The sequence below is a fragment of the Mustela putorius genome, unplaced genomic scaffold, assembly GCF_011764305.1.
Source record: "Mustela putorius furo isolate JIRA1106 unplaced genomic scaffold, ASM1176430v1.1 tig00000596_pilon_pilon_pilon, whole genome shotgun sequence".
In the NCBI taxonomy this organism is placed as follows: domain Eukaryota; kingdom Metazoa; phylum Chordata; class Mammalia; order Carnivora; family Mustelidae; genus Mustela; species Mustela putorius.
The window spans coordinates 15,660,792-15,686,104 of NW_025421428.1; positions in this window are offsets into that span (position 1 = coordinate 15,660,792).

Here is a 25,313-nt window from a genome sequence, read left to right on the forward strand (position 1 = left end):
TTACTTAAAAAGAAAACTTGAAAATAAATAAATACATACACACGTACGTCAAGTGGGCACTTTTATGTTCTGAGTCGGGTGAAGCCCCTCTCCCCGGGCAGCAGGCCCACCTGGTCCTGCCCCGTGCCCGGAGGTCAGCCTGGCGCTGTCCCCCTCCCTAGGGGAGCAAGCTTGGCTCCAGGAGGGAGGTGACCTGGTTTGGACCCAGGTCCCTCACTGTGGATGGGCCGGGAGTCCCCTGAACGGGCCCCCTTTTCTGAAACACGGGTCTGAGGTGTGGGGGAAGGTGAGGACCAGTCAAAGGGCCCCGGGTCTTTGCTCCCCCAGGTATCCTGGGAGGCAGACAAGGGCTGGGCCGGGCCTGGGGGAACCTGGGGAGGGGGCGCTGGCCTGCGTGAGGCCACGCCGCTTGTCCAGATGGCCTGCCCTGCCACCCACCCCTGGCATGGCTGACCCCGCCCCTCTGGTCCCTCCAGCCCCTGACCCCAGCCCAGGCCTCCCTTCCCCTGTTCTCGCGGGGCACACAGCTGGGGCCCCGGAGCAGAGCCAGGACCCTGGGCCAGGGGCCAGAGCTGGGCTGAGACCTGCTTCCTGTTGGCCCCAACGGGCACTTGGGCCCTGCCTGAAAGGGGGTCCAACCCCAGGACCGGGGAGGGTGTGGTGCAGAAGCTTCTCTCTGTCCTGGCCCCTCGCTGGAGGCCTACCCCCCCTACACAGCTGGAGACCACGCTGGGTCCCCCAGACGCAGCCCCTCACACCCCCACCATCTCTCTGCCTCTGAGATATGGTCCTCGGGCACCCATTCTAGCCCAGTGTCCCCTCTCTGGGGGGGTCTTCCCCCCACCACTGCTCAGGCCTAACTCATCTCCATGGCCTCACTGTGCAGAGGGAGAGGTGGGGGATCCTAGAGCCTGGCGGACCCCGGCATTCACCCGCTCTGTGCCCGCCAGTTCCCGGGTGACTGTCCCGGGCTGCAAGTGCGTGCATGTCAGGGGCGGGGCACCCCACTCGGCCCTGGGCTCTGCTGGGCTGTTGTTGCTGGGGGGCGTCCGGGCTGGGAAGCCGTAGCGGCTTCGGCTTTGGGGAGGGAAGGAGAGAGAGGCTTCCTACGCACTGGTGCTTGGGCTCTGCCGGGCAGACAGCTGTGGTCCAAGCTGGCCCCTGGCCAGGGTTGCGCCGGGTCAGCGGTCAGGGAGAGGGCTCTTGCTGAACATGCCACTCGAGCCCGCTCCCCCGCACCCCAGCCGCGGTTCGGGTTATGTGCCCTGAGACCCCCCTCAGACGGCCCAGACTACTGCTTCGATGACTCCTGGGCCAGGCCTGGTGACCAGGGCCCCCACCATCTCCTCCTGCTTGCTCTCTGCCCTCTGGCCATCACACCCCACCCCGTGTCCTTGGCAAGCCTCTGCTGCTCTCTGTGCCTCAATGTCCCCACCCTCACCACGAAAGCACAGCCTCACAGCACCACCGGAGGCCCCGTCCCACTCGCCACGTGCTCCTGCTCCCAGTGCTGGGTCCCCCAGGGAGCCTGTTCTGATGGGGGAACCTTCTCTACCAGCTCCACGGAGCAGCGTCCCAGAGTCCTGCCTCAGCCCTGGCAGGCCAGGACCGCGGCCACGCCCATTTTACAGGTGGGAAACTGAGGCAGGGCGCCACTGGCCCAAGGTCACAGAGCGCAGTATGTCTGGGAGGGCTCTGCCCCGGTTTGCCCCCTCGGAGCTGGCGAGAATGTCCGTCTCTCTCTCTGCGTTGTCCCCAGGGAGCCGGCCAGGGCCCAGCCACTGGCTCACAAAGAGAAGGAGGAGCCGCCCTCCCCCAGCTCAGGCCTCTTGGGGATCCTGGCCTGGTACGAGCCCCTGTCCTGGCTGGCGTGCTGCCTGTCAGTGTCCCCCTTGCCAGGACCAGGTCAGGGCCCCGGAACCCCCAAGCTCTCCACGGCTTCCACAGAAAACCTGCTTCCGGGACAGTGCAAAGTCCCACCGCTGGGGCAGGGAACGTGAGCAGACCCTTGGGCCTCTGGGCCTCCTGCTGCCCCTCCGGGTCCCTTTCCCTGAAGCCAGCCCTTCTCTTCCCTTGTCTACCCCCGCCATGTGCCAGCCTCGCCGGTTGCTGATGCCACGGGCAGCCTGCCCCTTGGCTGCGGTCTCGCCCTGACGCCGTTCATGCTTCCTGGCCTTTCTTCTCACGGTTCCCTCTGCCGCCAGGTGCTCCCGCCCTGTGCCCCCCCCCCCACTCCTACTAGGACAGCCCAGCACCTCCATCTCTGAGAACAGCACCAGTCACACGGCAGCAATCTCTGGGGTGCTCACTCCCCCGCCTGTCGGCCCACTCACCTCCCATACCCTGGGGGGTGCAGGCGCCAACCCACCCCCTCATTTCAGACAGGAAGCAGGTGCACCTTCTGGGCTGCCGGCAGTCCCCCCTTGATCTGCGGGATGGACTCAGCACTGTGTCTGGGATCCCCTAGCCTGTCAGACTACGGCGGCTTCCTTCTCACAGCCCTACCAGATTTCCTTCCTTTCACTGTCCTCCTGCTCCATGTCCCCTCCTGTCTCCTCCTTGGGCTGAGAGATACTCTCTCAGGACAGGAATCTCCTGCCCCATTTTACAGAGGTCACCTGGGAGGCTGAAGGGTCACAGGTAGTGGTTGGTGGGTGCCTAGGTGAACAGGCCATCCTGGTGTTGTGCAGTGCACAACCTATACCTCTGTGCTTGGCAGCCGTTGGTCACTCCCAGCTGGTGCCCAAACCTGGCTCATCTCATCCCTCTCCACCTTCAGTCCCAACAGGTGTGAGTGACAAGAAGATTCAGAAGCTTGGCAAGGACGTGCTGGGCTGGCCAAGTGCTCCAGAGCATGGCCCTCTGCGGGCTCAGGCAGCATTCTTGGGATGCTTGTGCCCCATTCAGCAGCCAAGGCACTTGCAGTGCAAACATTCAGGGCCTCACACACAATGGTTCCCGCCAGCCTGGCCAGGCCAGCCAGACCCCTCCACCACCTCCTCCCCACCACCATTGTCCTTCTCTCTGGGGAGGGGCAGTCAGAGGGTGGAGGGACTGGCAGGGGGACCAGGCCCCACTCTGGGGTGGCTGGGAAAGATGGGAGAGGATGAATGGCCATGCAAATGAGACACTGATGAACCCAGGCCAGGATTCCCCAGGAAGGGGGCCCCCCACAGGGAGGGGAGACTGCCCCCTCGCCTCCTCTCCCATCTCTGGGCTGAACTGCCAGCGGTGGAGGGAACCTCCTTTTGTGGAGAGGGCAGCCTGCTCCCCGGGCCTCCCCTTGGCCTGGCATCTGCCTTCCCTCCGTCTGGGACCCCAGCCTGGGAGGTGCCCCTTCTCGCGGCCTGGTCTTCTACAGGAGGACCTTTGTCACATAGGACAGTCACCGTCCGTCCACAGTGTTGCCCTGTGGGTCCTGCCAGGGTCCTAGTTGAAGGTAGGGCCTCCTTGGTCAGGGCTGAGCTCTGGGGCCAGTGCAGCTGTGTTTGATGAATGAATAAGCAACCTTGTCACCCTCCCCCTTCCCCTACACCTGCAGAGCTGGACCCAGACCTGGAGCCGGTGGCCTGGGTTTGGTGAGACCCCAGCACCCCCCATTCGGTCCCTCCCTACTGTTGCTGGCCTCCTGCTGCTGCTCCCTGCGGACAGGCCAGGGAGGACCCAGACGGTGCGTGGAAGACAGCCTCCCTGAGGCACATCCGGGGCCCACAGAATATCCCACTGTGTGCCTTCTACAGTCCACGGATGGGCACTTTGGGGTTTTTCTGGCCAGCTCAGGAGCTGAGCCGACCTGACTTGGGATCTGTGGGCTGGATGCCTCTCTGGGACTGGGGCCACTGGCTCAAAGGGTTACACTTGGCCAGATTGCCTCTGCGAGGTTGCCACCACTTAGAGCAGCATGTGCCAGCCTGGGTCGTCACGGTGCCACAGCAGCGTGCAGCAAAGATGTCGTCGCTCTCACAGGTGCACCTGTGACCATCGCCAGCCTCGTGGAAGTTCCGGCGAGCACATCTCTCACCCACAGGGAAGCTGAGCATCTTTTCACACATCCGTGGGCGTCTGTGCTTCCTTTCTCACGGACTCTCTGCTCAAGTCCTTTGTTTTTTTGCTTTTCCTTACCGGATTGGTTTTTTTTTTTTTTTTTTTTTTTTTAAGATTTTATTTATTTATTTGACAGAGAGACCACAAGTAGGCAGAGAGGCAGGCAGAGAGAGAGAGGAGGAAGCAGGCTCCCTGCTGAGCAGAGAGCCCGATGCGGGACTCGATCCCAGGACCCTGAGATCATGACCCGAGCCGAAGGCAGCGGCCTAACCCACTGAGCCACCCAGGCGCCCCTCCTTACCGGATTGTTAACCGGTTTTTATTGATTTGTTGGAGCTTTTTGTATAGGAGAGAATTGAGCCCTTTGTCTCTGTGATGTAGTTTGCAGACATCTCCCTACGTTTCTAAGCCGCAGACCTCGATAGCTTCGGGGGGTTTGCTACGCAGAAATTTTCTTATGTCTTTGAACGTAAAAGAAGTTGTGTGTGTGTGTGTGTGTGTGTGTGTGTGGTTTTTGTATTTTGTGTCATGCCTAGGAAGGTGTTCCCTCGAGTTAATAAGGAAATTTCTTCCCTGTTTCTTTCTGGCCTTTGTGGTTTTATTTTTTACCTTGAAACCTGACCTGTTGGGAATTTATTCTGAAGTGAAGTGTGAGGTACAGACCCAGCTCTTTCTTTCCCAGCGGCGGCCTGCCCTGCCACGTATAGACAGGCACTTGATGACCCATCTTTCCTCACTGATTCGGAATGCCGACCTCGTCATACACTGAACTCCCTTAACGTCTTTGAGTCTGTTTCTGGGCTTATTCAGTTCCATTAATCCACCTCCTTATTTTTGTGCAGTATCACGCTCTTTTAATGAGTTGTAGCTTTATAAACATTTTAATACTTGGAGGGGCTAGTCCCCTCTTGTCACCTTGGCAGAAACTGCGGGATGCCACCCCGGCATCTGTGGCCTTCTCTCTTCCTTCTTCGTCACCTGATTTTAGGGGAGGCAGCAAAGCAGGAACCACCTGCTTTTCCCCGCTTCATCGCGGCTAGCTGTGGCCAGGGGCAGGGTTCTGGTCAGAGAGAGAAGCAGAAGGAAGGTGTGGCCCTTCTAAGGACTCTCCCTGTAGAGGAGAACATGAAGGCTTCTCCTTCCTTTCTCCTTCCAGTTGCCTGGAATGTGGGGGTGATGGCCAGAATCCCAGCAGCCACCTTGGGCCACCCAGCCAACCCAGAAGGGAAGCCACACCACGGGGGAGGGGGTGGGCAGGAAGATGGAAGGGTCCTGAGTCTGGGACACCTCGGAGCCCCCATCGCCCTGGGCTGCCTCCCTGGCTCAGGACTTTTTTCACAAGACAGAGAAAGAGGCACCCACCTGTTGAAGTCTCTGTTGTGTGCAACCAAATGTAACCCCTATGAGCACACACTTCTTTCTTTCACAATTTTCTTGGTTGTTTTGGCTCAGGCAGTTTTCCGCACAAGCCTTAGAACTAGTTTGTTTGATTTAAAAATAAGTCCTGTTAGTTGTTTAAAAGCAGAGTGCATCCGTAATAAATGATGGATTTATTAAAGGGAGTCAATACGTTTATGTTACTAAGTGTGCATTAAAAGGCTGGGCCTTCCTCTGCGCTGAGATCTCGCTGGGTGACCCTCAGTTGCATCTGAACGCTCTTTTCATACGAATGCGGCATGATGAAGCATCTGACTCTTGATTTCGGCTCAGGTCATGATCCCGGGGTCTGGACATCGAGCCCCGTGCTGGGCTCTGTGCTCAGCTCAGAATCGGCTGGAGATACTCCAGCCCCCCATCGCCAGCCTCCGCCCCTCCCAGTGCTCTCTCTCTCTCTAAATATATACGTATATGAACCTGGCATATTTCTTACTGATTTTCTATTTTATAATGTCTATAGCCAGCATCTAGAGACTCTGTTCTTTCATACCTCAGCTACTGGCTTGGTGTTTATGCCCACAGAGGGTCTCAAGGAATTCCTTTGTTGTTTGAAATCTTTCCGGTTTTTAGGTGCTTAATAGGATCATCTACATAACCATCATTTCCTCTTTCCGCGCAGTTGTCCTGATGCCGGCTTCAGCAGCTGTGCTTCTAGAAGCTTCCCCATGAGGAACAGCTCGGTCTGGGGTTAGGATATTTTAACAAGTTAAGGAAGTAGTTCTCTAGTCAGATTTTATTACGTTTTTTTTTTTTTTTTTTTTTAACCGAGAATTTTGTTGCATCTTGTCGCGTGCCTTTCGGGCAGCAGATGGAGAGGTTTTCTTGTGTTACTGCAAGGTGAGGTCGGGTACGGGTCCGAGTGCGAGCACTAAACAGATGGAGCGCTCCGAGGAGGTAATTTGAGGAGATTTAGTAAAAGCTGTCCTCACGGAGGTGTGGGCAGGGATTAGGGGGAGAGCAGCCCCCAGCCTGGGAGCCCTGGGCTTGAGGACAGGACCAGTGAGCGTGGGAACAAGCGAAGAGGCCGCCCCAGCCCCCCCCAGCCCGTCTCCCTGGGGCTCTTGGTTGAGGGAGGAGCCGCCTGCGGGAGGGGGGGCCCCAGCCAGGACCCCGGCTCCGCTGTGTTCTGAGGATTTGATTGGCTGACGTGGGTCCCTCGGCTCAGGCTGGCCTAGCCCCAGACACACTCAGGAATCGGCTAGGTCTGCCGGGCCATGGGGGAAAGGGGGAAGGGAGAGGGGGAAGGGGTCCTCCGTTCCTGCCCACGAGGAGCTCACACCTGGCAGGGGACAGAAGGGTCTCAAAGAAGAGCCTGCAGATTCCAGGCATGTGACCCCGGACAGCTGAGCCCGGAGCCACCTGGGGAAACAGGAGGGTCCCAGGGCTGGAGTGGGGAGGCTGCAGGGGGTCAGAGGTGGCCTAGCTCTGGAGCACGCAGGGTCTGGCTCTCGGGTGCGCTGCGTGAGCCGCAAGGGTACCCCAGGCTGCCCCAGGCTGCCCTCCTCAAGCCTGGCACAGCTCTGCCACCGTGACTGGGGGCCCCCACCTCCGGCCAGCCAGAGCAGCCAGCTTCGGGGGTGGGGTGCCTGCTGCGAGCTGATCCCCCGCTCCGCCTTTCAGGGCCGCGGGGTGTGCCTGGAGGGGCCCCTCGGAGAGAGAGGCCCCGTCTTGCCCAGAGCCCTACCCGGTGGCAGCGGAAACAGTCCCTTCGTCCCATTCCCTGCTCCGTCTCCGCTCACCTCCCAGTTCTTGTATGAGCTTATTCTGCGAGGGGAGGCGAGGACCAGGGGCCGGGTCTGCTGAAAGGCCCTGTGCTCCCAGGTGGGAACCATCTGGTCCTGGCTCCGCCCCTGGGGGTCCCAGCTTTGCGACCTCCTCTCTGAAGTGTGACTAATGGTGCGAGCGTGGCCTTGTCTGGAGAGACCCCCGACAGCAGGGAGAGCCCTCAGGATGGCCAGGCCGTCCTCCTGGATGGAGCAGCTTACAGGGGCCCGTCCCGCCTCTATTTCTTTCTTCTGGTCTCAGAACTGGGGGAGAACACGCTTCTGTGGTTCACAGCCGGTGACTGTCTGGCTCCGGGGTCCTTCCCCTCCTGGGGGCCGCTCCTCTCTGCGTCCCCAGTGGGGCCTCCCCTCCTCCCGCCCCTGCGCAGGGCCGCCCCTCATCTCTTCCCCACCCCCTTTGCTATGACCGCTGACCTGGGGCTCCAAACCCTACATCAGGACTCAACCCCCAAAGCACATGTCCTCCGGGACGTTTTCCCGCAGAACCCCCTGACTGAATGCCGACGGCCGAGCAGGCACGGCCCCCCTGGCCCAGGGAGTTTCTCAGCCTCAATGTTTCTGACCCTGAGCTCCATCTTCGCCCAGACCGGTGTTTCTGCGGGTTTCCCCTCGTCCGGCGTGCTCCAGCCTTCCTCATCCTGTAAGCGGCAGCATCTCGACACCCTCCGTCTCCAAACCCTGCAAGTGCTGGCCGATGCCCACTCCCCAGTCAGACGTCAGAATGACGTGGAATGTACCCCCCCACTGCCCCCCCACCGTGCTCTGCGAGCAGCCGGAGCTGTGTGCGTGGCCTCCCGGACCCCACGGCCCCTCCCTCACGCCACTTCAAACCTGCTCAGCACTTGACACTGGCTGTTCCCTCTGGCTAGAACACCCTTCCCTGCATTCCTTCCTGGCTGACCGGGCCCCTCGCCGCCTCCACCTGCAGCTCAAGCTGCACCAGGAGCACTCGCCCCTCCGTTCTGCGTGTGCTGTGTCCCCAGAGCCCAGGACTGTGCCTGAGGGCCGTCGGCTCCCTCCTCGTGGGTGTTTGCACAGTAGGTGAACACAGGAGGACTGAGATGAAAACAGGTGCCAAGTGAGCCGACCCCGGGCGGGAGGACCAGCATCAGACCGGTGAGGCCAGGGCGGCAGAGGGTCTCCTATGCTGAGGGACCCCCAACGACGCACCCAGAGCCCAACCCCGCGGAGGCTGTGGGGCCCCTCCCAGACACAGGCTGCTTGTCAGGGGACCAGTCCGGGTATTGTGGACGGAGAAGCAGTCTCCCAGTCCAGCGGCCAACAGAGGCCCGGGCGGCCGGAGTCTGTGCGCAGGGACCTGGGGCAGGGGCAGGCTCTGCTGCTGTCCTTCCCCTGAAGGTGTTTTATGTCCCAAAGTGTTTGTGGGGACGTCAGCGCGAGGCAGGGAGGCCGAGAGAAGGAGCAGAAGCGCCGTTTGCTCCAGGCCAGACCCCGCCTCCAGGCCCGGGGTTGCCACACGGCAGGGGGGCGAGGGCGGCCAGGCTGGCCAGTGCTGGGGCTCTGCTGCGGGCACCCCACAGGGCACAGAGTCTGGTCCTTCTGGGGCACTGCTCCAACTGGAGCGCTGAGCACAGCTGCTGAGCAGAGCCGGGAGGGCTCCCCACGCCCCCGAGCCACCAGGTCGGTGTCCTGTGACCGAGAAGTCTGGGGGGCGAGGAGGGTGTCTGCCCAGAGCGACCTAGCCAGGCAAGGGGCCCTGCTGCAGCCTCACACCCACCATCAGGGAGTCTGGGCTCCTGTCGGGCTCCCCTCACCCCTCCCGCACCTCCCCTGCTCCCCTACCTTCCAGAAGGGCTGGGCCGTCTCTGGGCCCCACGAGAGGGCTTCCTGCCCTGGTCTCTGGGCTGGTGGCCCACCCACGGCGCACCCCGAGTCCCACTGTGCCCCCAACACAGACACGAGGGGGAAAGGGAGGCAGAGAGGGCCCCGAGCTCTGCAGAGTCATGCGGGCACAGAACCACCTGAGTTGGTCCCTGTGCGGGGCCGATGGGCTCAAGCCTGCCATGTTTCCTCTCACTGACCTCCGTCCTTCTCCCCTGGGTCTCTCCCGGTGCACCCGAACTCCCGGGAGGCCTGAGGTGGGTCCTGAGGGAGCAGAGCAGGGTGTCTGTTCTCCCTGGGGCCCTCTGGCTCACTGCAGATGGGTGAGGGCAGTCACAGAGTGACCCCCCCCACCAGACCGCCTGGGTCAGCCTCTGAGTTCGCTGGGGCAGGGCTGGCTGCGGGCTGGGCAGCAAGGACTCCTGGAGGTCACTTCTCCGGCCCCCCCCACCCGGTGGCCGGCATCAGAGGCTCTGTCTGCAGAAGGATCTAGGCCTGTATCAGGGGTGAGCAGCCCCTGACCCACTGGGCCCCGGCCTCCCTCCTCCTGGGAAGGCAGCTCACCCCCATCCCGGCCCAGCCTGTGTGTGTCCATGCCCACCTGTGCCCGCCTGCATCTACCTGGGCCTTACCTGCTATGCCCCTCCTGAGCCCATGCAGACCCCTCCGAGTGGGAGACCGCACCTGCTAGCCTCTTCCTCACCCCCTTCCAGCAGCCTCTCCCTGCCGCTCCGGGGGCGTGGGGGCCCCCTGTGCAAGCTGGCCGGCTGGCCCCTGCCCGGAGCTGTGGTGTCCTGTCTCACCGCAGCCTGAGATAAGAGCCTGGCTCAAAGCTGCTTTGTTCCACCAACAAAAAGACATTTCTGCAACACTGGGAGCCGGGCCACAGGCCGGCCCGCACCGGGGAGGCCCCAGCCCAGACCGGGCTCCAGCTAGGGGAAACCTTAGCCCAGACGGGGCTGCGGGAGCTGGGGACGCACCTGCCACAGGCTTCTCAGGCCCTCGGGCCCCCAGGAGGTGTCTCCTTTCCTGCCCTGGGCCTGCCCACGGTCACCCAGAAGCTGCAGGGCCCAGAGCCTCCCACTTCTCGACAAGGAGTGCCGGCTGCCTTCAGGGAGAGCACAGGACACGCTGCCGGGACCTCGCACGGAGGACAGTCACAGGCGGGGGAGGGGTGGGACAGGGAGGCCCACCTGCCGGCCCCAGCTCGGCCTCCTAGCTTCTGTCCCTGCGGCTCCCTGCCAGGCTCACTGCCCCAACCCCTTCCCCAGCTAACCCTGCCTCAGGGGCCTGGGGACCGAGTGCCGGGACCAGGGAGGGCCCCACTTGTGCACGCATCTCGTGCTGGACTGGGGGTCCGCCGTATTTGTGGTGGGTGGCGTGGCGGTCCCCAGAACACGTCCACCTGGAAGCTGAGGACGAGACCTGACGTGGGGGGAGGGTCTTGGCAGGCGTCAGGTGAAGATCTGGAGATGGGCTCCGCCTGCACTAGGGAGGGCCCAAATCCAGTGACCGGTCCTGCGAGGAGGAGGCGGTGTCTGGGAGGGGAGAAGCGTGCACAAGGCGCAGAGACGCAGCCGCAAGCCCAGGAAAGCAAGGGTGGCCGGCCACCCACGGGAGCTGGCAGAGACCTCCCCGGAGCCTTCAGAGGGTGCACGGCCCGGCCACGGTCGTGACTTCAGACTCCGGCTTCCAGAGTGACCGAGAATACATGTCTGCTCTTTGCAGCCAAGTCTGTGATTCGGCTGCCCCAGGACCCGCGAGTGTCACGTCAGAGGCTCTCCCAGGCATGGGGCTGGGGGGGGGGGCCTCCTGGACCCTCCCACACCCCATCCCGGGCTTGTCGGGGTCCCCAGCCACCTGAGTCGTGCAGCAGGACCCCCCTTCTCTGTCTGGCTGCAGGGGCTGCCGCGGACAGGCCCATAATGGGGGAAGTGCCTCCGTCTGCCCCGTCTCCAAGGGGTGTCCTGGGTAGTTTGGGAGCCTAGCCTCCGCCCTACCTGCTCCAGCCCCTCCCTCTCTCGGCTTGGGGTCTGCAGCCCCCCCAACTTCCTCCCCGCTTTCCTGTGGCCTGGGCCACAATGAGCAGCTCCCTGGGGGGCATCCATGCATTCCCCCTCCCCCAGGCTGCCTGGAGCCGGCCTTCCTTCCACCTTGCCCGCTGCTCCCCACGGGCCGGCGGACGGCTCCCTCCGACCTTGCCCGCATGCCTTGGGTCACAGGGTCACAGGGTCACAGGCCCGTCCAGCAGGGACCCAGGTCCCCCTACTCACAGACCCAGAGTGGGTGGAGCAACCGGCTGCAGGTCCCACAGTGCGTGAGTGGTTGTCTGAGCCTGGACACAGGCCACCGGACCTGCTTCCCTGTGGCGCAGTCCCTGCTCTCTCCCCGTGGTCCCTCCAGGGCGTCCGCCCCCAGCCCAGCGCTGAAGGGATTGGGCCCATATGCTTCAGGCAATCACGTCACCTTGGGTCTCACATGTGCAGGATGGCAGACAGTGGAGGGAAGTGGGTCAGAGGCCCGCTGGAGGCAGGGCTGTAGGGTAGGGGTGCGGAGCAAGGCCTTTCTGGAAGGGGCTGGGAGAAGGGAACGCACAGCCACTCTTCCAGCCCCGAAGCACAGGACACAGCCTGTCCTGTGTCCTCGGGCACGTCCCGGCCATGCGTTGGCTCACTCTCTGCTCCTTCCTGGGTGCCTCATTCATTCTGCGAGGATCTGCGGGGTGACAGCATGAGTCAGGGCGGTGGGGCCTCTGGGAGCCGCCGACACGGTGCGCACCGGGAGGTGGGAGTCTGCGGGCCCTCGGCGTCTGCAGAGGAGGAGTGGGGCCTCCTGAGCCGTCAGAGAGGCGGGGGGTGGCGGGGGCAGGCATCCGTGTCCTAGGCGGTGGACCCCGTGTGGCTGGGACCCGGATGCCCGGGGGCACCCCACCGTGCCCCACAAACCAGGGAGAGGGGAGCCAGACGCCAGCCCCCACACTCCCTCTGCTGGGGGCCCGGGGGGGGGGCCTGTCACACTCACATACACTCTCCCGTGGTCTCCCAGGCTCGGGTCCCAGGAGCGTGCTTACGGGCTGGGTCGAGGCAGGAAGTACCTGGGGAACGTTTATTTGCAGACACGGGCTGTGTGCATGGGACCTGAAGGTCCTGGTCCCGTGACTCCTGCGCAGAGCGGGGGCCATGCTGGGGAGCAGGGGTTTCTTGACGTCCCCGGGGGTGGCGGGGCGGCCGGCCCTGGCCCTTCTGTGCAGAGAGCAGGTGAGGGGCACTTGAGAGCTCTGGGCCGGGTTTGTCTTCTTGGACTGCATCCATCCCCCCACCCTGGGCATCACACAGTTCCCTGGTGACCTCTTGGGCTCCCCACCAATCCTGCCTGCTCCGTGACCAGGACAGGGTACAGAGCGCATCCGGCGAAGGGCTCACGCAGCTGCTTCTGGGAAGAAGGAAGCTTTGGGTGCACGTGTCGGCGTGTGAGTGTGTAGGCAGGTGTGCAGGTGTCACCGTGGGGGCAGGAACACGGCCTCACCTGCACATGCATGTGCACACACATGTAGGCCCTGTGCATGCGTTGATGCAGGCGTGGGCTTGTGTACAGGCCTGAGACCCCCACCATGTGCCCGTGTGAGTGTGCGTGTGTGTCCTCAAGCAGGTGTTTGTGGACGAATGTGCCCACATGGATATTCACACATGTACGCTCAGATGTGCCCACGCGTGCACATGCACATGTGTGTGCTTATGTATGTGCGGGACAGGAACGGGGCTGTCATCAGGCTCTGGGGCCCGCGCCCGGAGGATCCAGCACGCGTGGGCGGAGCCTCTGAAGGTGCCGGAGGGCGGACAGCAGGGGTGGGCAGCAGGCCGGCGGGGGGCCGTGGGCAGAAGCAGGCACTCCGCTGGCAGGCTCAGGGAGACAGAGGCACAGCGAGGCTGATGCCAAGAAGGAGGCATGTGCTCCCCCAGCCTGGGTGGGGTCTGCCCCGGGGCCTCCTGGTCCTCAGGACCCTGGTCTGCACCGCGGGGAGGGGGCGGCGTGGACTCCGGTCTTTCTCTGAGCCTGGCCAGGCCTGCCTGCGCTCCAGGCTGACGTTCCCCCCAGCCCCCGGCCCCAGCCACTTCCGCCTGCGCCCACAGGCCCCAGTCCCAACATCTGGTTGGTGTTTCCAGAGAGTGGGGGGTGGGGGTCCGGGAAGCCCATCTGCGGGGCCTGTGGGAGTCTCCGGAGCTGTGAGAACAGAGTCCGGGGGGCGGAGTCCCGCCTCTGCTGGGGGGGCGGGGAAGCCAGAGCTGGAGGTGACCAGGCCAAAGCCACCGCAAGGAGAGGCAGGGCGAGCGGGAGAGGACCTCTCTGGGCTCTGCTAGGGTATACCCCAGCTGCCCAAATCCCTAAGCTCCGGCCGGCACTTGCTGAGGGGTGGTCCCGAAGGGTCGCAGGCCTGTCCCAGGTGTCCCCTGCTGGTGGCTACCTGCTGTCATTCCTCCTCCAGGCTCAGGCAGGGCCACCCTGCCGGTGTCCGCCCCCCGGGCCTCCCAAAGGGACCCTCCCTGGGGCTGAGTCCCCTGTGTGTGCATGGCCTCCTGCTGCAGGCCTGTCTGCTGGTCCCCGGCCTCCAATCGGAGGCAGGAGGCTGCTGGGCGAGCTGTGCATGATGGCCAGCTGCCCAGCAGGTGGGTGCAAAGGAGGGGGTGGGGCATGTGGGACCCCTGCATGGATCTGCTGGGCACAGGCCCCAGGCAACCCTGGCTGAAGATGCTGGGGGGGCCGGCAGCCCCTGCAGAGCACCCCCATGCTGACAGCGGCTGGTGGGGGGGAGGCTCACCGCCTGTACTCAGCCCTTCCGGATGAGGTCATGGGAAAAACTTGCCTCAGACACACTCCCCCAGCCCAGGGTCCCCAAAGCTGCCCAAGGGCTGAGGGTTTAGTCTGGCTCCTCCTCACTGTGGGGAGGAGTCCCCACCTCTGGGGGGCCCAGTCCACCCCCTGGCTCCAGTCCTGACCCCCACCCCCCAATAAGGAGTGTGGGCATGTTTCCGGGTTCAGACTCCACCGGCCTTATCTGTCCCTGCTGCTTTGATTTGTTGGGCTTTTAAGTCCCTCCCCACACCGGGAGCCTGCGGCTTCAGGAAAGCCGTTCCCCAGGCGCCGGAGCCTGGAGGAGCCTGGCCGGAAGGGGGACAATTAAATTCAGGGGAGAAAGAGTTAAAGAGTCTACCCCCGCCCCCCACGGCCTCTGGGCTCCACAATGCACCAGGAAGTAAACAAGAAGAGCTTGTTTCCATTTGTCCTCGAAAAATACAAGGATTTCCTCTCCCACTGGTCTGGTCTGCCCCTGCAGGCCCCTTTGAACCCCAGAAGGTCAGGGCAAGAAACAGGCCCTGGGGTGGGCAGGGAGCTCCCCAAGCAGCCCCTTCTCACGTTCCCAGCCATCTGTCCCCCTCAGAACCTGCCACTGGGCTGGGGTCCCTTAGGGTTAGGCACCTGGCCGAGGCCCTCTCTGACTTGTTCACAGAGGCCTACTGTGCGCAGGTGTGGCTCTGCTCTCAGGAGTTCACCACACACACACTTGACACCAACACTTCCAGGGCATGTGTGACTGCCCCGAGGCGGTCAGGAAAGGCCCCTTGCCACCTAAGTGACCTGAAGAGCTGGGGCGGAGCATCATGTCAGAGGCAACAGGTTGTGCAAAGGTCCTGGGGTAGGAGGGTGTTTGGTACCTCCAAGAAACAGAAGGAAAGGAACTAAGGCTGTAGGGGAGCCAGGGGCTGGGGCAGGAAGGTCACCATGGTGGTCAGTAGGGCCCATCACACAAGGTCTCCCAGGCCACAAGGAGGCACTGGGTCTCAGACCTGTTACCATGGGAAGTCAAAGGCTTTAAGCAGAGGATGCTGTGGTTTATGACTACTTTTTAGAGGTTCACCCTAGCTGGTGGTTAGACGTGAGGAAAATCCCAGGTTTCTGGGGCACGACCTGCTGAGAGGAGCGGGTTTGGTGGTGGGCATCCAGGGGAGAGGCTGCTGGGAAGGCAGGGGGAGGCAGGCTGTAGCTCCAGGAGGGGAGCTGGGCTACAGGTGGCCTCTGGAGCCTGTCGCCGAAGGAGGGGATGGTCTGGGGCCACGGGGAAGCTTCTGCCCGGGAGGCTGTGGGCGGGTCCTTTGGAGGCCCCCTGGCCACCCTGGGCTCTGTTTCCTCATCTGGACCGTGGGGGCAATGATACTACCTTCCCTGGAGTCGTGCCACTGAACGAGGCCACAATGTATTCATCTAGTGGGTTCCAGGTCCCCTTTAGAAGGGGCCTCCCCAGTGAGGCCTGGGTTGGCAGCCCCCCTAGGAAACCCTCCTAGATTGTTCCGTCTTGCCCGCGGACTCACCACTGGTCCCCACACTAGTGGTTCCCAGCGCCTGCCTCTCCCTCCCTCCCCCACCCCAACTCAGTGGCACTGCCCATGTCCCCTCTCTCGTGGCTGGGGTCCACATCCTTACCCGCTTTGCCCTCACACAGGCCCTAAGTGCCCAGGGTGACAAGTACCTTGGGGCTGGAGATGCCAACGCACGGGCTGTCCCCAGAAGCTCTGGGCCGAGTGCTTCGTGCTGCCCCTCTGGCCCCCCCGTGCCCCGAGGCTCCTGTGTTCCCGCCTTCCCTGCTGTCCCCAAAACAAAGCTGCTCCGTGGATCCTGGCCTCAGGCCTGCTTCAAGGGGGACCCACATAAGGCTGACGGGACCAGAGTGGCCCCAGGATTGGGGTGCTCAGAGCAGGGCCTGGGACATGGCTGCTGTCCTGCCAGGTGACTGAAGAGCCCCACAACCCCTGAAGGGGAGGTCTGCCCCCGCCGCGGAGGTCTGTCTCCCCAGCACCTGGGAGCCGCAGGGGTCGTGACGTCCGGGTCGCGGCCAGTGTCCAGCCTGACCTCCTCTCCACCCATAGGCAATGACTTTATGGTGTGGCCAGTGCTGGGGATGGGGAATCCGGGCTCCAGGACCAGTGGGAATAGGTATGACCGGGAAGGCACAGAAGTCCCTGAGGGGAGAGTCAGGGTGCTGACCCGAGAAGAGGGGACCCTGTGACCTGGAGTAGGGCTACAGAGTGGGGGTGTCTGAGGGCTCCACGCAGAGGCTGCATCTGGGCAGGGGCCCCACAGGACCTGCCTCCCCTGTTTCCAGGCCAGCCCCTGTCCCACAGCACAGGGGGAGGAAAGGAACTGGCCAGAGAGAGGCGGCAGGACCCGCTGACGCCTCCCCACAGCCAGGGGTCTGGAGGACGCGGGGCCAGAGCAGGGGCTGTGGGTAAGTCCGGAGAGGGACAGTCTGTTTATACAGGGGTCCTGCCTCAGGGTTTAGGATTTAACCCCGGAGCTGGTTCTGGAATTCAGCTCCCCTTGCCCAAAAGGCGGTGGGAGAAGGAGGCGGGCTGGTCAGAAGGTGAGCTCTGGAAGAGGCCAGAGGACCCTCCGCTCATCTCCGTCCACCTCCGCTAGCGTAGCGGGGAGGACACCCCAGGCCAACGCGCTCAGGGAGGAGGAGGAGCAGGCGCCGCACGGCTGGGGTGCACTGTGGCTGCCATTCCCTGTGAGCCATAGTGGACAGGAGGGGACACTGTCCAGAGCCTGGCCCCCCAGGACCCCACACTCCTCTGCTGGGGAGTATTAGAGCAGCACAGCAGCCAGGGGGCCTGCCCTGGAGACATGGGGCACCCGCTGTGGGACTCGCATCCTCAGGCCCATACACCATAAGGCCGAGGCCACGGGGCTCGCGGGCAGGCAGGGGATTATCCCAGCGACACAGCTAAGAAGAACCAGGACAACATGCTGACCCCAGCCCCTGACACAGTAGGCTCGCTCCCCAGACCCTGAGCCGGCATTGCTCATCAGACCGAGCCCACCACTAGAGGAGGGACCCCATAACTCCAAAGCCAAGTTGTACAGGAACATGGGGGCTCCCTGGTGCTTCCCGGAGGGACCTGTGGCTGGGCCCTGGAGAAGGGTCATCGGGGACCACAGTGAGACAGGTTCAGCCCCGTGGTGATGCAGTCCCGCCCAGCTGTGTCTCCCAGGGGGGCTCACGGGCCGGCCGAGGACTATCTCCTCCTGAGGATACAACGGGAGGGCTCTGCTTAGCAGCTGGCAAAACCCTTACGTGAGCTCCTTTCCTTGTGCAGTGAGAGCCTGACCGTCAGGAAGACTCACGTCGCAGCCATGCCCCTCTGCAAGACAGGAACTCAGAGGCAGACATCGGGGAGACGGCAAGCTGGTGCCTGCTCCGAGGCTACAGAGGGGCACAGGGGGCGTCCCACACTGTGTCCGCTGGGCTCCCTGTCCTGGCTCCTGCAGAGGTCAGATGGGTCACCTGGCGGATGAGCCTCTGCAGACCTCAGGCACCTGCTCTGGCTCCGAGCCGATTGCCATGCCCGTCAGGCAGAGTGGATGACACCGACGGACTCCAGTCAGGGGCCAGGAGAGGCAAGCGACGGGCCGGGGAGCCTGGCATGTCCGGCGGCTTCTCCGCCAGGCTGGCGTATGGGGGCCCGTGGTCTGGGAGCCTAGGGCAGAGCGTGGCCGGCCCAGAAGCCCTCAGAGAGCCGGCAGGGACCGCTCCAATGGCAGAAGGTTGTAGGCGCCCTGCTGGGAGCGACTCCCCCGCCCAGTGCAACAGGGTCAGTGCTCTGCCAACCTCTGGGGGTCTGAGGGGCCCGGTACCGCCCTGACCCTGTTGGGGGGGTCCCAGAAGACTGTTGGTTTTGAGTGAGGCCTAGAGAAAGAGAGAGTTCTGTGCAAGTTCTGGCTGTGGACCGAGCTGTCCTGCCTCGTGGGCCGGGTGCCAGGATGCTGACCCGTGCACGCAGCCGGAGTCACACCGTGGTGTGCCAGGCCCGGGGGAGCCCCTGGAGGGCTGAGTCAGCCCAGCGCCGGCAGCAGGCTTTCCCTGGAGGGGCGGCTGCCTGTGTGAGCCCAGCAGACACCCAGAGCCCTCAGCGAGCTGAGTGGGGTCCCCCCAGATTCATGTCCACTCAGAACCCCCGCAAGTGACTTTATTTGGAAATAGGGCCTGTGCAAATGCCATCAGAAAGGCTCTCAAGATGAAATCATCCTTGATTAGGGTGGGCCCGGCACCCAGTGTCCTCAGAAGAGAAGAGGAGAGGCAGAGACACGGAGCAGAGGCCACGCGAGGACAGATGGAGCAGAGACTGGGGGATGTGGCCACGAGCCAAGAGACAGGGAGTCACCGGGAGCTGGAGGAGGCGGGGAGGGCCGTCCGCCCGCACCCCTGCAGGGAGCGGCCCTCCCACACCTGGACTCAGACCTGTGGCCCCAGAGCCGGGAGAGCCGCTCTCATTGGCAGCCCCTGGTCTGTGCTATGCTGTTACTGCCCAGGGACCCCCACAGTGCTGACCACGGACATGGGGGGACCGTGAGCAGGGCTGCCCACCGAGCTGCTAAATCACGGGGGTGGGCGCCCATGTGCTGGGGTCCCAGGGTCCCTGGATGAAGTCCCACCCGCTTGGCTTCCCCGCGTGTAACGAGAGGTCTGGGGAGGGGCAGGCGGGCAGGCCCGTGGTGGACACACACCAGAGGGTACGCGCGTCACCTCACTGCCACCCACCCAGGGAGGGGCTGCGGAGCTGGGATTAGTGTCTGCGCATCCTCAGCCGCCGCCCTCCCCCCTCCCCTCCCCTGCGCCCAGAGCCACCGCCCTCCCCCCTCCCCTCCCCTGCGCCCAGAGCCCGCCCAGAGCCTCCCCTCCCCACCCCCCACTGCGGGGCCTTTCCTCCTCCGTTCCCACCCCCCGCCCAGGGGGGAGGGGTCCCGAGGGGTGCCCTTGATGCCGGAGAAAGTGTCTGCCGGTCCTGCTGTGGAGGCCCTGCGAGGGAGGAACTGGCGGACAGGTGCCCCTGACAGGGCTGACGCTGCCACGGCCCAGGGGGTGGCCCTCGGGAGAGTGTCACCCGCCGAGTGCCCCGGCCATGCACTCCCGCCGGTGGGCACGGTGGGGCCGCTCTCCGACCCCCGTCTCTTCATCTGCTGGGTGGGATCGGTCACAGCACGGAAGGGTCCAGGAAACGCTCTGATGGGTTGTTGGACGCGGGCGTGTGAAGTCTGCAGGTTTGCGGGTGAGGACCTCGCCCTCTGCAGGGGGCGTCCTGGCTGTGGCGCAGCCCCAGGCCCTGAGCAGGAGGGTGATGGCTTGTCAAGTGAGTGCGGAGCGGCTTGGGGACTGTGAGGCCAGGCTGGAGTCAGACACAGAAACACGGGGAGGGGGGCGCACTCAGGCGGCCCCCAGCTCAGATGCCCCACCGGGAGTTCTTAATTTTGTGGGTGTATGGGATTTCCTCTTTGGTTTACGTTACCAGAGGCCACAGCAGGTGCACAGGGCTGAGGGGGGCGTGGCGGCCGCGCCCCTGCTCTGTGCCCTCTGGCCCTCCTGCCAGGCCGTGGGGTGGCAAGGAGTGAGGCTCCCAAGCCCGGGGACGCGGTGGGCGCTGGAAGCCCCGTAGGCACCGGGGAACGTGTTTGCTTGATCCCCGCTGCCCACCCATGGCCGCACACAGGCCGGGAGCGGCGGCCCTCCCTCCTTCCCGGGCGCTCGGGGCATCTGCAGGGGACAGCCAGGCCCTCTCTCTGCCACGTCCTGGCCCTCTGGAACAGAAGTGCGTCTGTACTGGAGAAGAGGCGGGTTATGAGAAAGACCCTTCCCGCTGCAGGGTTTTACGTGTGGAGGGGAAAATGCTGGGCCTCGCGGGTCCTTCCAGAGCGGCCCGCACAAAAGCCCCTTTGTACCCCCACCCCCACCCCGGTGCCCGACAATGGCACAGAAAGAAATTATCTTTTCAGCGAAAGATTAAGCAGGCGTCCGAGCCCAGGCTGGCTGGTTTCCATGCGGCTGGGGCGCTGGGGGGCCGGGGTGGGGGCTGGACGCCCTCCCAGCCTGGGTCCGGTGGGCCACTTGGAGACCACAGGAGGCAGCACCGCTGGGGCAGAGAGACTCCATCAAACAGCCCCGGCGATGAGGTGCCCGGTGGCCCCAAGTAGCAGATGAGGACACTGAGGCCGCCCAGCTGCTGCCCATGCCCCCAGGCTGGCTCTCTCGGGCTCTGCTGGGTAGGGGGCCCTCCCTGCCTTGGGAAAGCGAGGGGCCCGGGCCACCCAGGCCTGCGTCAGACGGTGAGCCCTCCAGGGGATGGGGAAACTTTAGTCTGCCGCGCTCACCTGCCCGCCTGGGCCCTCCCCGCCCCCGCCCCGCCTTGCCCCCGAAACTCCCAGTTTCAGTCTTTACTGTGTCCAAGATGGGGGCTGGGCACCCCCATTGCTCCTGAGAAAGCCCCTCCCGGCCCCAGCTCCGTGGGAAGGGGTGCCAGGGGCTGGGCTTTGCCTCGTGGGGCAGGTCTGCAGGGCCCCCGGGGAGACGGGTGTCTCCAGGAGCTGGGCAGGTCTCGACAGGCTGCCACCACCTTCAGCCCAAGGCTGCCTCCAGAGACCAGGCCCAGCACGGGCAGGGGCCCCTGCAGGGTTGGGGGCCATGGGAAAAAGGACCAGGCTGTGAAGGGAGAAGCCCTCAGACCGCTCTCTGTCCAGGACTGGGGCTATTGGAGGGTTTTGGTGGGCTTGGACTGTCTGGAGCTCTGTGGACGGGCTCATGGGGCTCGCTCCTGCCCCGCCCTCCCTTGGCAGGTGGCATGCACTGCCTTCAGGCCCTCAGGGGGGGGAGGGGGGGCGCAGGTGGTGGGAGAGGGGCCTTGAATGCTCCAGGACTGTGAGGGTGGGTCATGGGGGAGGGGCTGGTGGGAGACAGGGAGCCTGTCTCTGGGCCTGGCTCTGCCCACACGGACTTTCTTGGTTCACCTCCGCCCTCCCCCACCCTGCAGGCCTCACCTCCAGGCCCATAAACTCCCAGAGCAGAATCCCCAGCCATCGGCACCAGGGAAAGCGTCTGAATGCTGGGATGTCCCATTTACAGATCAGCAAACTGAGGCCCAGAGCCGAGTTGCCCAGAGTCAGGCGGGCTGAGGGAGTGCCTGGTGAGACCGGGTTCCTGCCTCCAGCCTCGGGAGTGGACACGGTGGCAGCGCGGCTGAGGGCCTGGCCCCACGAGGCCCATCTTCTTCAGGCTTCTGACGTGGACGCGGGCCTGTCCCCGGGGCTCTCAGGAACCCGGGCACTCGGTCGGCAAGGCTGCAGGCGGTCTGTCTGCTGCCCGTCAGAGCCCAGCACAGCCTGAGGGGCCCACCTCTGGTTCTAACCCAACATGTGTGGGGCCCTTGGATGGAACCCAACATCGTCCTGAGCGGTTAGAGCAGAGAGAGGCGGGCAGGGCACGTGTGTGCGCATGTGCATGTGCGTGCAAAGCCCCGTGGGTGTGAGCAGCAAACCGGTGAGGCAGGAGGGCCTTCCTGGGTCCTGGGAGGCTATAGGGCCCCTCCATAGTGCATTGTCTTCCCCTTCGCAGACCAGGCCCCTCCCCGGCCCCTGGGCACCTGCGGGAATGCAGGTAACCGGAGAACGGGCTGAGGCCACAGCTGCCACCCTGTCCCCATCCGGCTTCCCCAAGACCCCCAGCAGCATCCTGAGTCACAGCCTGGGACACGAGCCTCCCAGCTGGGCCCTGACTGTGCTCATCGGCCCTCACGTTAGAGCTGGGTGCACACGGCCAGTCGCGGTCGGGGCCCAGCCAGGCCACAGGGCAGCTCTGTTGAGCCCTGGCCGATGGGGCCTGCGGGCTGTTCCCATGGGGCTCAGCTACCTAGTGGGCGGGAGCCAAGGGGACCCGTGTCTCCCACCTTGCTCAGCGCCCGTGAGCTCCTCCCTCCCTGTGCCCGCAGGGGTCCTCGTGAGGACACCTGCCCTGAAGCCAGCCTTGGGGGTCAGCCGCAGCCCCCCTCCCAGCTGCCAGGACTGGGATGCCCCACCTGCCCTGCTCGGAGTGGCCAAGGGTCTCCAGGCGGCGGAGAAACTGGGCAGAAAGGACAGAGGACAGGTCCCTCTCCTTCCAGGGAGAGGCTCACCCGCTGCCTCCCAGTGGCCCTGAGCTTCCGTCCCTTCCGCCCGCCTGCTGCCTTGTTCAGGTCCCGTCTGTCCCCACTTGGAGGAGCGTCCATCTCAGGGAGCACCAAGGTCTACGTGCAGACGTCCGGCCAGGCACATGCGGTTCTCGATGGATCCTGGCAGTGGACTGATGCCTGGGCTGGCAGCGTCATCACCGCACTGAGCAGATGAGGGCCTGGGGGTGGGGGACAGGCCGCCCTGTCCGCTCCCCTTGCTAGAGGTTCCAGATGTGCTTGGGGACCGCAGACCGAGCCCTGTGGGATAGGGGCCTGGCGCTGAGCCTGGTGCGGCTCCTTCCAGGAGGCCAGCCCTCGGGGTGGCTCCCCTGTGCCCCGCAGAACCCTGGGAAGCTGTCTGCCCCATCCTGGTCCTCAGAGGTCTGTCCTGGGGGCAGGCAGGCACCCATAGGATGCTGGACCTGATGTCTTGAGATCAGAAGGGAAGGGAGCACAGGACAGACCAAAGGGGGTCTCACTGCCACTCCCTGGTGTGCCTGCCCTCCCCTCCGCAAGAACGAAAGGTCCCTGCTGTGGGGCTGGGGTGAGCTCGCAGAGCCAGGCCCCCAACCTCCAAGCTCTAGGACAACACACCCTCCTCCCCTCTCCCCTTCGGCTTCGCTCCCACCTCACTCCTTGGCCCCCTTCCGCCACTCAAGCCCACCGCGGGGTCTGCCCAACTCCACCACCCAAAGGGGTGGCGACCCAGCCTCTGGTCCCAGAGCGGAGCCCCTGAGACCTGCTCCCCCGGCACCCGCAGGTCTGGCGGGGATGGGGGCTGGCACCTTGGGAGGCACCCCAGGGAGGGACAGTGAAGCTGGGAGCCCAGGGTGGTCCTGGGCCTTGATGCAAGGTTCCAGGGCCCAGCACCCACCCCCACCCCCTTGCCAGGCTCTAGGCTGGCTCAGGAAGGCAGCGGGGGCGGGGGACAAGGTGATTGCCATTGTCCTGCTCCCTGGGGCTTGGCCTACGGAGGGTTGGGGGAGGGCACATCCCCGGAGCTCATTCCGCCACCTTAGCCCTGGCCGTGAGGCAGGCAGTGAAAGCACAAAGGGCCCTTTGTCCTGGCCGCTGGGCCCTGCTGCCTTGCGGGTAGTGTCCAGAGCCCGCTGTCCCTGCAGGGCCATCAAGGCCAGGCAGAGCCTCATGGTACCTTGGGGCCTGTCCTCTCCCGCGACACCCCAGGGGCCAGCTGGCTCAGGGGCCTAGTGGAGGCTGCCACCCCCCCGGGCTTCAGTTTCTGAACAAACCCTTCTCCCGGCAGCCCCCAGACCTCAGAAACAGGGAGCAGCAGGAGACGGGGCGGTGGGGGGAGGTAGACAGAGCCAGGTTGGGGTGTGTGTGTGTGTGTGTGTGTGCGCACACGCGTGCACACGTGTGCCCTCTGCTTGGGACACCATGCCCTGTGCTTGGGTGTGCAGACACCTGCCCGGGCACCTCCCTTCTCCGCCCTTTCCCTCCGCCCCTCGCCCCAGCACCCTGCCGCTGTCCCGCGCTGGCATCCACCTGCCGGGACACTCATCTCCAGGCAGCTGCCCCCACCTCCCAGCCTGGGCCCCGAGCCCCTTGGATTGGTCTCTCTGTTGGTGTAAGATCTCAGTGCAGCCTGACCCCGGGCTCAGGGAGGCGGGAGTCGGCACTGCCCCCCCCCCATCCAGGGACTCCTGGGAACCCAGGGACAGCCTCCTGGCTGAGGACCAAAGGAGGTGGCAGGGACAGACACTGGGTTTCCTGGACTCCTCGCGCCGCTGGGAGCTTCGGGGCCCCTCGCTGCATCTCTGAGGCCCAGTCTGGGACTGGCACGGTGGAAACGGGCACAGAGCCTCTCCCCGGGGGCAGGCAGCCCAGTGCCGTGGCAGATGGAGAGGGAGGCTCAGACGGAGGCCGAGCGGCTTCAGGGCCCGGAAGGCACCTCAGATGCGGGGGCCCCACCGTGGATTCCCAGAGGTGCTCTTGAAAGGGGCCTTATAATGGCCAGCAGCCAGGCCCCCTCGGACACAGGTGCTCTCGGTGGCCCGGAGACGGGGGTCCAGAGCGCTGGAGAGCCGCTGAGGGCTGGCAGGGGTGGCCCTGGGGCAAGGGCTAGTGCCAGGCCTGCAGGGTCTCCGTGTCTCTGGGCAGTGATTTTCGGAGCCAGTGGATGAGGGAGGGGTGGTGTCCCCAGGGTCCCCTCACCCTGGTGGGGAGATGGTGCAGGGGCATCCGACACCTGCCACCAGGATCCTGGAAATGTGGGGACAAACTCTGAAACCGGGAGGAGGCGGGGCGGGTTCCCTGGCCCAGGGAGTGACAGAGCATCTGCAGGCTGACGGTCCCTCCGGCCTCCGGGGGGGCTCCTTGTCCCTCGCTGGGGTCGACCCTCCTCTAGAGCACAGCTGGCCTTCGGCATTCTCTGTAGAAGCCCCTGCCCCGCGCTGTGCTCCCGAACCTGTCCCAGAGAGACATGTGGGACCCTAGACACAGTGCTCCAGAGATGCTGCGGTTGGGGGAACTATGTGGGGGGCGGGGGGAAGCCCTGCCCCCCTCATCAGGGTCCTGAGGCTTTGGGTTGAGCTGGTGTGAACTGCTCCGTCTGCTTCCTCCCCCACCCCGGTGAGGCCCTTCTCTGCTCCCGACCCGTGAAACGCCCGGAACTGCTCTGTATGACCCCGGCCCTCTCTCTCGGCTTGAGTCTCAGGCCTGGGACAGCAGAGTGAGGAGGGGGACTGGGCCACCATCAGCCACCCCCGATCGAGAGCATGTTGCCCACTTTGTAGACAGCAGCTCGGCAAACCTGAAAAGCCCACATTCTATCTCCTCTTTACAACTGGGGACACTGAGGCCTTGGGAGGTCCGGCCAGCCGCCCCAGGGGAATCTACTGGGTCAGAGGCTTAGAGGTCTGGGGCCAGGTGTGCCTGACTTTGGTGTTTGTGCTTGGAGGCCTGACTTTGTCTCTCGGGAAAGCTCTGGGGCCCAGGGCTGTCTTCGACGTGCGGTCAGCTCCTGTGAGCTAGGGAAACTGAGGTCAAGGGAAACCACGTGGCCCCAGTCTCCACAGCCAGCTGGAGGTTGCAGCTGGGATTTGAGCCCCGGGCAGGCTCTTCCCCATGCTGGGGATGCTGGCGGGGCCTGGGCCGGCATGGGCCCCGGGGAGGACCGGCATTCGCCACCAGCTGGTGCTGCGTCGGGGCCGGCTAGAGG